At 47.9% G+C, this 8,641-nt stretch overlaps 1 long non-coding RNA gene across 1 annotated transcript; it reads right to left on the bottom strand.

Annotated features, from left to right (window-relative positions):
- Positions 1 to 5,373: 5,373 nt before the first annotated feature.
- Positions 5,374 to 6,638, bottom strand: LOC140695793 (uncharacterized). Its single transcript, XR_012071609.1, has 2 exons — positions 5,994 to 6,638; positions 5,374 to 5,906 (listed from the first exon to the last, which is right to left on the bottom strand). It is a non-coding gene; the product is annotated as an uncharacterized lncRNA (long non-coding RNA).
- Positions 6,639 to 8,641: the final 2,003 nt, after the last annotated feature.

Here is an 8,641-nt window from a genome sequence, read left to right on the forward strand (position 1 = left end):
ACCAGTTAGAAAGGTAATGTAAAAAGCCAGGTGAGGGTTTAAAGAGGGCTTGACTGGGGAGGTGGGGCCTTATAGCAGGTAGGTAGTGGGTATTAGTCCGTCTGTGATTGTTTGCTAACACTGTTATCTGAGAACCTGTGTCTGAGGTGGAGGAAAACTCTTGTGCCAATTCCTTTTCCTTTTTGAATCTCTCACTGACCCCCCCCCACCGGGGCTGGCATTTCCAATTTAGATGATTCCAAGGGATCATCTGACATCCATGGTTCCCGTTGGCTGCCTAGCCTGCCTTGCCTGGGATTTGGGGTAAATGACTATTGCTTAGGTTAAGCAAATCTGGTGTCTTGCACACATGCTTGAAGAAAAGGAATCTTCAAGGGCGGACAGTGACCAGGTTCCTCCAGAGGAAGACCTGTAAGATTCCCACGCATCTTGCTTGGGGCACCGAGGAAGCACCGAGCATCTCAGGAGCCTATGCTCCCCGGCGCACCCTTGGCAGCAACATCCTGGGACCATCTGTCTGATACCGCAGCCAAGTAAAAACCTGCCAGAAACGGTGTGAGTCCCTGCTTACCAAAAATAGTAACGGCGAGGAGAAAACCTAAAGCAAGGACCAGCCCTCCACGTGCTTTTCACTCACCATGTATTTAAAGTCTGTTTTCTCGATGTTCATTGACACTGAATTCTGCGTTTAGTGATTTTCCTCACTGTGATGACTTGTCTTAACTCAGTGCATCACCTGCCTTTTGTGTCCTCTGTTTGTCTACTGTTTGGATGAGTGACAAGCTACCCCACATTAGTGCAGAATAAAGGTCTTTTTTATTTTCTCCCTCAGCGTGAATCAGTCTACCAGGGGAAACTTTCACCACTTGATTATTCTTCATTCACTCTTGAACATGCAAAGCCATGTTTCGTGGGGAATGGAAAAGAAAATGCAAATTTTGAGGAATAGACTCTAGGCCTTTAGCAAGAGAGAGAGATGCAGGGATAGAAAAGGAGTCCCTGGCTGCTGTCTGGATCATAATCCACTTAAGTGGTTATAGAAATGCAGGGTTTAGGGCATTTTAACTCTTAAAATGCTTGAGACATGAAAAAAACCACAATTAGATACTTCGAAAAAAAGTAGACACAGTGGTACTGTCTAGAGATACTCTTTGTAGACAGTGAATGATTTAATATTCCAGAGGACATGCCCAAACCCTGAGTAAATTCACATTTGAGCAGTTCATTTTATTTTACATAATATGTCTACAAGCCAAGATCTGCCCCCAAGAGGATCAAAGGAAAGAGGCTGGGGTTGCTCGCTTTGTGGTATCACGCTGTCTCATCTTGTGGCTCATTCTGTTGAGATTTGGAGGTAATGTGTGGGATGGAGGGTTTTGAATGAGATTTACCTTGTACATTTCACCCCCTCCCCACAGGTTTATCTTTAAATGAAACTCAGAAAATATCCATTTTTCAGGGGCTTAAAATATTTTAGCTATATCGTTCCTTGATCTCTATTTTTAATAGGTAATATGTATAATATCCAAAACACACACACACAGTTTAAAAGGACATACAATGGACAGTAAGTTACCCTCCTGACCCTGTCCGCTAACCTCTGTTATCAGTTGCTTTCCTCTCCTCCCAGGAATAACCCCACACAGAGACATATGTGCATGTGAAAATATGAGTGTCTATACATGTGCTAAAGCATGTAGCTAGTAGCATGCTATAGCCACGGTTCTGCACCTTTCATTGTTTGCCTAAACGTATTTCTTTGGGATTGAAATTGAACTATTCAATAGATTAGCTCGACGAGGAAGCTCTCTTTTGTGATTATTACTAGTAGCAGCTCGTAAGCGGCTGGTTTGCTCTGCGTGTTGCATATTTCCATTGCTGAATGGAATGAACTGTTATGAATGGATTTCCCAGCTTTCTTTTAGCTTTTTCCTCCAGCTTCCTTCTGTGACTACCTTCCCTTTCAATGTGTTTGTTGAAGGTCTCTCATCTTTCCTTCGTCTTGCTCCCATGACTGCTTTGCCTCTCCCTCTTTTTTTCTCTCTCACACACACGTTCTCTGTTTCAGCTTGGCTCCTTAAGAGCTGTTCTTGCTCCTCTGACACGTTCTCATTTCTTTCTGGTGATTTTCCTTCTCCCTAAAGATTTAGTCCAGCTTTGCATGAGGCCACCCACTCATGTCAGTGATTGACACAAGATGATCTTTTTGGCAACTGAAGGTCTTTCTTTTTGGTAAAATATATCAGTCCAAGAGGATTCTGCTTGGGACTGATGCTGTTCTGGGAAATGTTGCTCATCCTTTACACTTTCCAGCTGGGTGGGACAGAAGGAGGTTGAAATGACTTGTCCAGCATGTCAGAAGGGGGGCTAGCGATGAAGCAAAATCGGTATTTGTCATCATCCTGTCCCCATTAGGCCAACAGCGAGCAGTGGTCTATGAGAGAGAAACAGACAGAAGGGAAAAGCAAATAATCATAGGAACACAAAAGAAGGGAAGATAAAAGACACTGAAAAAACCTGAGGACATGGATGCTAGTAATAGAAGGAAGCTTCTGCAGGAAGGTCCAGCAGGCAGAAGGAGGTCTCTGCGGGTGGAGATGACTCAGGGCACCGTGCCTTTAAGCCTCTAGGAGGAAGGATTTCCTCTCTCTCTGTCCTTGCACAGACCCTGCTTTCGGTCATCAGCTGCAAGAGCTGTGTTGAGGGTCCAGGGGTCAAGAGTAATGTGGACAAGTGATGAGGGGCTGGCTGGTAGAAATGGGGGCAAGGAGAGAAGTCTGAAGCAGAGATTCCATAATATGGAAGAAAACCTTGCACTGCATTTGCTGCCCCACCCAGGATCTTCTGGAAGGCAAGAAGTGCTGGGTGGATGGGCCACTTCTGGACACTCCTTCCCCTCAGGCATAGCCGGGAAAGAAACTTAGGGGTTCCACTGAAGGGGTTTGGGCACATCCTTCAGGCTTGGCTCCAAGGTCTCCCCCTCACTAAAGCCTTCCCTGACCACCCCACTCCCCACACCAATATTCGTGACCCACTCGGCGTTGTTTTCTCCTTAGCACTTGCTGCCTGCTAACCTGCTATTTTCTTTGCTATTATCTTTTATTATTTTATTTTGTAGTATTATCTTTCTCTATTAGCGAATAAACTCCACTAAGACAAAGCTTTTAGTCTGTTTTTTTCCCCCTTCTTATTTTGTTCCCTGCAGTATCCCCAGTGCTCAGGATAGGGCCTGGCACATAGTAGGTGCTCATTAAGCATCTATTGAATGAATGAACAGACAGTTAACATGAGGACACTTTGTGATGTATCAGAGCAGGGAGGGAGTGGATGTGTCCTTAGGAAAATGATGCCAGGCTAATTATTCCATAAGAAATATGGCCCACATCACATCAACTGAAGGAGCATGAATCTCTGGTACAGATACTAAAGGAGCATCTTAGAAATGAAACCGATCCTCTGTGAAGCATGGCATGTTTGCTTTTGGGTTTTTTCAGAGCAAACCAGCCACAGCTAAATGGAAGCTGCTGGCCGTTCCCCTGGGCTTGCTCTCCTACCCAGAGCCGCCCCCAAGGAGCCTCAAAGCCTGGGACCTCCACATCTGGAGGAAGGGATGAGTCTTCTCAGGAAAGAAGAAAGAATGGGGCAGGGAGTGGGGAATAGCTCAGGAGTTCTGTCTTCCTCCCAGGATCGAGGCTTAAGTGGGTGGCCTCCACCCCACCACACCCACTGTGCCCACCTCCTGTGTGGCCTTGGGCAAAAACCTTCCCCAAAGCAGAATTCCTTAGAGGAAAGCATTCAGGGTCACAAGTCTGATTTTCTCATCTTCCTCCCAGACCCATGACTCATATTCTGTTTACCTTGGGTACCTCAGCCTCCCCAGTCATCCTCAGCCTCCATGGCTCCCAGCCTTCTCTCTGCCATGCTCTGGGGGCTCCTGGCCTGGGACGAGCTGATGCTCTTCCATCCCCAGTCCCCTCTGAATGTCGTCCTGGAGTCTGGTCTTGGGGGAGCCAGCTTGCCGCAGAGCGCAGGGCACCCCACTGGCTGTGCTGGAGGTGGCTTTTCTCCTACACTCTGGGCCCCCAGGGTGACAGGTGGAGCTCATGGCCTCCCTATTCCCTGTTTCTGTTTCTTGATGTCTGTCCCTCTGAGACAGGAGGGGAGAGGACAGGGCACAGCCATTGATGGAATGACACAGCAGTCAAGGACAGGACCAACTGGTTACAATCAAGGTGGCGGAAGATTCGACTTCCAGTTGACCTTGAGCCTCATGGTGCACCCGCAGGTGCCATGAGAGTTCCTAGGCTGACTGTAGAAGGCAGAGGTCTTAGGGGGTCTCAGTATTTTTTCTGTGGTACTGGCGGGAGGAAGCCATTGTTATCCAAAAGTTTTCTGTCTTGGTGGGCTGCCCCTTTCCTGGACCTTTGACTAAAGGCAGAAGGCATTTCTTGCAGATTGTTTTTGTCTGTGCCCATTGGTATTTCTGGATTGGAGAAAACTGCAGATGTCCACTACAGAACTAAAAACTCGCCGATGATGGAGGCAGACGAACATATTTTGAGGATACTCTCAAAATAGTTTTCATCTTTACCTAAAAGTATTGAAAAAGAAGCATATTTGAGGCCTCCAAATACATTTAAGTATAAGAATAGAAGACCGTCCTTATTATCCATGGATATTCAGAACATTTTGATGAATTTGATGTGCGGGGTGTCTACACAACAGGGGTCCAAGTTTGCGATCATGGCTCACACACTAGGATTCTGACCATGGATTTGTTTTGAGATAAGCAAGGCTGTCAAAGGAAATCTCCAAGGACCTTCCAGGGATGCGTTAGAATAAGCTGTTGTGCTGCTGGTCAAGTGATGCTCCAAGGAAGATGGTGCTGAGTTTAGCAGCAGTTCTAAAATTTAAAAAACATTTTCGGGAAAAAAAAAAGAAAACAACCCCAAACAAAACCAGTTACAGGCTAAGGCTCTGGTTCTACCAGCCACAATTTGCCTCAGAAGATTCCAACCACACTCCTGTTACCTATTAAGCCTCTTTGCTCCCAACAGAGCAGCCTCTCCGTCGCTGTGGTCCCCTAGTCCCTCCCCAAGTTGACGCTCCTTTTCTCAGTTGTCAGTGGCTGTCCAGCTGCCAACTCTCCCACTTGTGGATCACCTCTTCTTATAGACTCAGACTGCTGTGGTATGAACTTTCTGCTTCACCAAATCATATGAACCCTTCTAGCTTTGATTTTTAAAATCAGGTAACTGCAAGTCCTCGAGTCAAGAAATTGACTGTAAATATAATACGTTTTTTCCCCTCTTTCCTCTAAGGATGAATTCTGAAAGGCTGGCTACTTAAAGATACATGCTGCGGTCTTCGGAGTTGTCAACATGAAGCTGTTATTTAAAGCCAATCTCTTCTGATTGGACTTGGAAGTTTTAATGGACCTTTAATTGTACTAAGGCTGTTTGTCCTGGGCGAGTCCCAGGAAGCGATCGTGGCAATTCCAGGATGATGATTCACGTGCCCGCTCTGCAGAAGGCCCAGTTGCAATGTCCTCAAGAAGACTTAGTCTGGCCAAGGAGATAGGACCTCAACATACGAAGATCTGAATGAGAAAAGAGATTTAAATAATCTGAAACCAATGGCTGCCACTTGATTAACCTCTTCTTATAGACTCAGACTGCTGTGGTATGAACTTTCTGCTTCACCAAATCATATGAACCCTTCTAGCTTTGATTTTTAAAATCAGGTAACTGCAAGTCCTCGAGTCAAGAAATTCATCTTCTTGTGATTCATATAACTCCACGAATCAGGAAACGAAAACCCAGAGATGGGAAATTAATTTCCATAATGTTCTTCTCAGGGGATTTCATAGAAGGAGATAATGGATGTTTCCTCTTTCCTGTAAAAACCTAACCAAACAAAAATTTAAATTAAAATTTACCCGGTATTTGAAAATCAATTTACTTGGAACAGTTGTACAGTGAGTTAACACATACCCAAGCAACTTGCTTTCGTTTTCATATTTTGGTTCCCTGGGTCACGACTGTGAGCATCCATCCTTTTTTTCATTTGCCTTCCCGCTGCTGATGCTCCATCACAATGCAGCTACCTTGTGCACAGTCTCACCAGAAACCCAGGATCTGGTGTGCCTTTTTGTGATGTCACCTGGAATTGGCGTTTGAGGAAGCGCGGGCATGCCCTTCCCGGGACAGAGGGGGCGTCTGCCCAGAAAGGTTAAGCGCCTTGGGGGGACTCGGCCCGGCTGCCGTCTCCTGATCTCTGCATGTTGTTTCGTTTATCATTTCTCTTTATTGCCTCCGTGCTGGCAATAAAGTCGGGCTCATAAAATTAGAATGCGGTCGCCACGTCCTGTTTCTCAGATTTCCATGTCATGTCGGGGAGCCCGAATGTTCCTGATCGGTGCCACTGGGTATTTTCATGTCCTCGTTGAGGGCCGCGGAGATTGATGGAGCATAATTGGGACATCGTAGGGGCAGGGAAGCAAAGCCAAGGTTGACATTTTGGGACAAACTTGTGCCTTATATGAAAGAAAGGTTAGTTTAAAGCAAATTTGCCACCTTGAAGGCCCTTCCCTTGCATGAGGACCCCGCTGGCCGCAGGCAGCCCCAGGAACTCAGCAGGGACGCACGGGCAGAGCCCGCGGGACCCAGGGGAGCCCCAGCCCGCGGTGGCCGCCCCCCAGCGCGCGTGCGCGGGAGGCCCAGGCTCCGCTGCGCGGCCACCCGGCTCCCTCCGCGCTGTCGCCCTGTCGCCGCACAGTCTCCCCACGCCTTCAGCCAGCCTGCAGGGTGTTGGGCCTTTGTCTCCACTGGCCACTCCTGTTCAAAGCGACAGGCCCTGGCTCTCCTTGAAGAGGGAAAACTCAAGGAGGTCTAACCACAAAAATTATTTGCAGAGAGATTTTCTTTGTTGCTCTTTAAAGCAGAGCTCCAATTAAAAGCAAACACAAAAACAAAAAACACGTAAACACTCCTCTTGCCCCTGCAGATATTTCCTCGAGACACAATTCAAAAAATATGTTTTTATTGCAGTGCCAGGAAATGAGCTAATGATATCGATAACCACCTTTGGTTGAGGGCTCTGTATATCATGATCTCCTGTGATGTTTACAGCCACCCGGTGAGGCAGGTACTGCACTGTCCCCATGCTACAGATAAGATGAGGTGGACCTTCTCGCCGAAGGTCACACAGCTGCTAACTCCAGTGGGGTCTGGCTGACCCCGGAGTTCCCGCCCCTGACTGCCACGCACTATAATGTCCTTGCTCCTGGCAAGGTGGCAGTAGCTGTCTCCAGAGGAGGGCTCCAGCAGAGCCGTGTTCTCAATGGGAAGGGATTTTGCCCCCTGGGGACATTTAGCAACATCTGTGGAAATGTTTGATTGCCTCAACTGGCCAGTGGTGCTACTCAACATCCCACACTGCAAAGGATAACCTCCAGGACAAAGAATTCTCTGGCTGAAAATGTCAGTAGTGTCCAGGTGGAGAAACCCTGCCATAGAGGCTTCTATTTGTGTTTTTTATGTTTAGAGTGGTTTGCTATGTTGTGAACAATTGGAAAGAGAGGAAACGGTAAGGTGAAAATGAAACAGCTCTCATAAGTCATCACCCATGGCAATGTCAGCCGATGCCCTTATGTACAAAATGCTTCAGAAACCAAACCCAACCCACGATACTTTCTCCTTGCACCTCGGGCAAGACGCGCACACCTAAGGGACTCAGTGTCGTGGACAGCTGGCAGTTGTCTTCCTCTATTGTTGAATCCATTCTTTCCTCCCTCTTTGGGACAGCTGCATCTGGGTCTCCAGGGGATCTCCAGGGGATCTCCAAGAGCCAGTGTCACCCCAGATCCTGGGGTGGAGCTTGTCACTGAGATGTGGGCGTGTGACCAAAGCAAAGAGAATGTCTGGATGTTTTCTGGGAATACTGGAACAGAACTCTCCTCCTAAGGGTGGGTGTGAGTGAGGGTTGGAGGTCAGGAACAGCTCTGGCCGTTTTTCTGCTGTGTGTGGCATTTCCTAGCCCTGGTGACAGCCCGGCAGCTGGCTGGCACCCGTGGTACCCGGGGGCTCACCCTCTGTCAGTGGCAGCCTGTCCCCATCTCCACCTCCAGGCCTTCACTTAAGCAATTGTCTCTGCCTAGAACAGCCTCCCCGGGCTGTCTCCTGTCCTTCTTCAAGGCTCGGCTCCATACCCTCTCCTCCACGAAGCCTTCCCTGAATACTCTAAATTTTAGTCTGTTGATTGACTGTAAGAGCGGAGTTGTATTTCATTATCTACCCAACTGGATTATAAGCCCTGGAAGGCAGGCTTGTGTCCGATATTTCCCTGTATTCTGTGCTTGTAGTCTAAACAGGCCAGAGGGTTACGGGCAGAGCCGCACGGGCTGTGTGCCTCGGGGGGTCCCCCTTTGCGTGGTTTTGTTCGGGAAAAGAGAACAGACGAGTGGTTGTGGGAGACAGGCTTTGTGACACTGTACTTCCAAGTCCCTCTCTGCCAACCAGGGGACCCGCACGTTTGTGTGATGTTCACATCTTCCGACGGCTCTGGCAGCCCCAGCCTGTTGGCCTCTGTCCTCTCTTCTGCTCCTTCCTTTCTGATAATTTCTTAGTGCTTCATCCAGCTC

This window comes from Vicugna pacos, chromosome 4, assembly GCF_048564905.1.
Source record: "Vicugna pacos chromosome 4, VicPac4, whole genome shotgun sequence".
Taxonomy (NCBI): Eukaryota; Metazoa; Chordata; class Mammalia; order Artiodactyla; family Camelidae; genus Vicugna; species Vicugna pacos.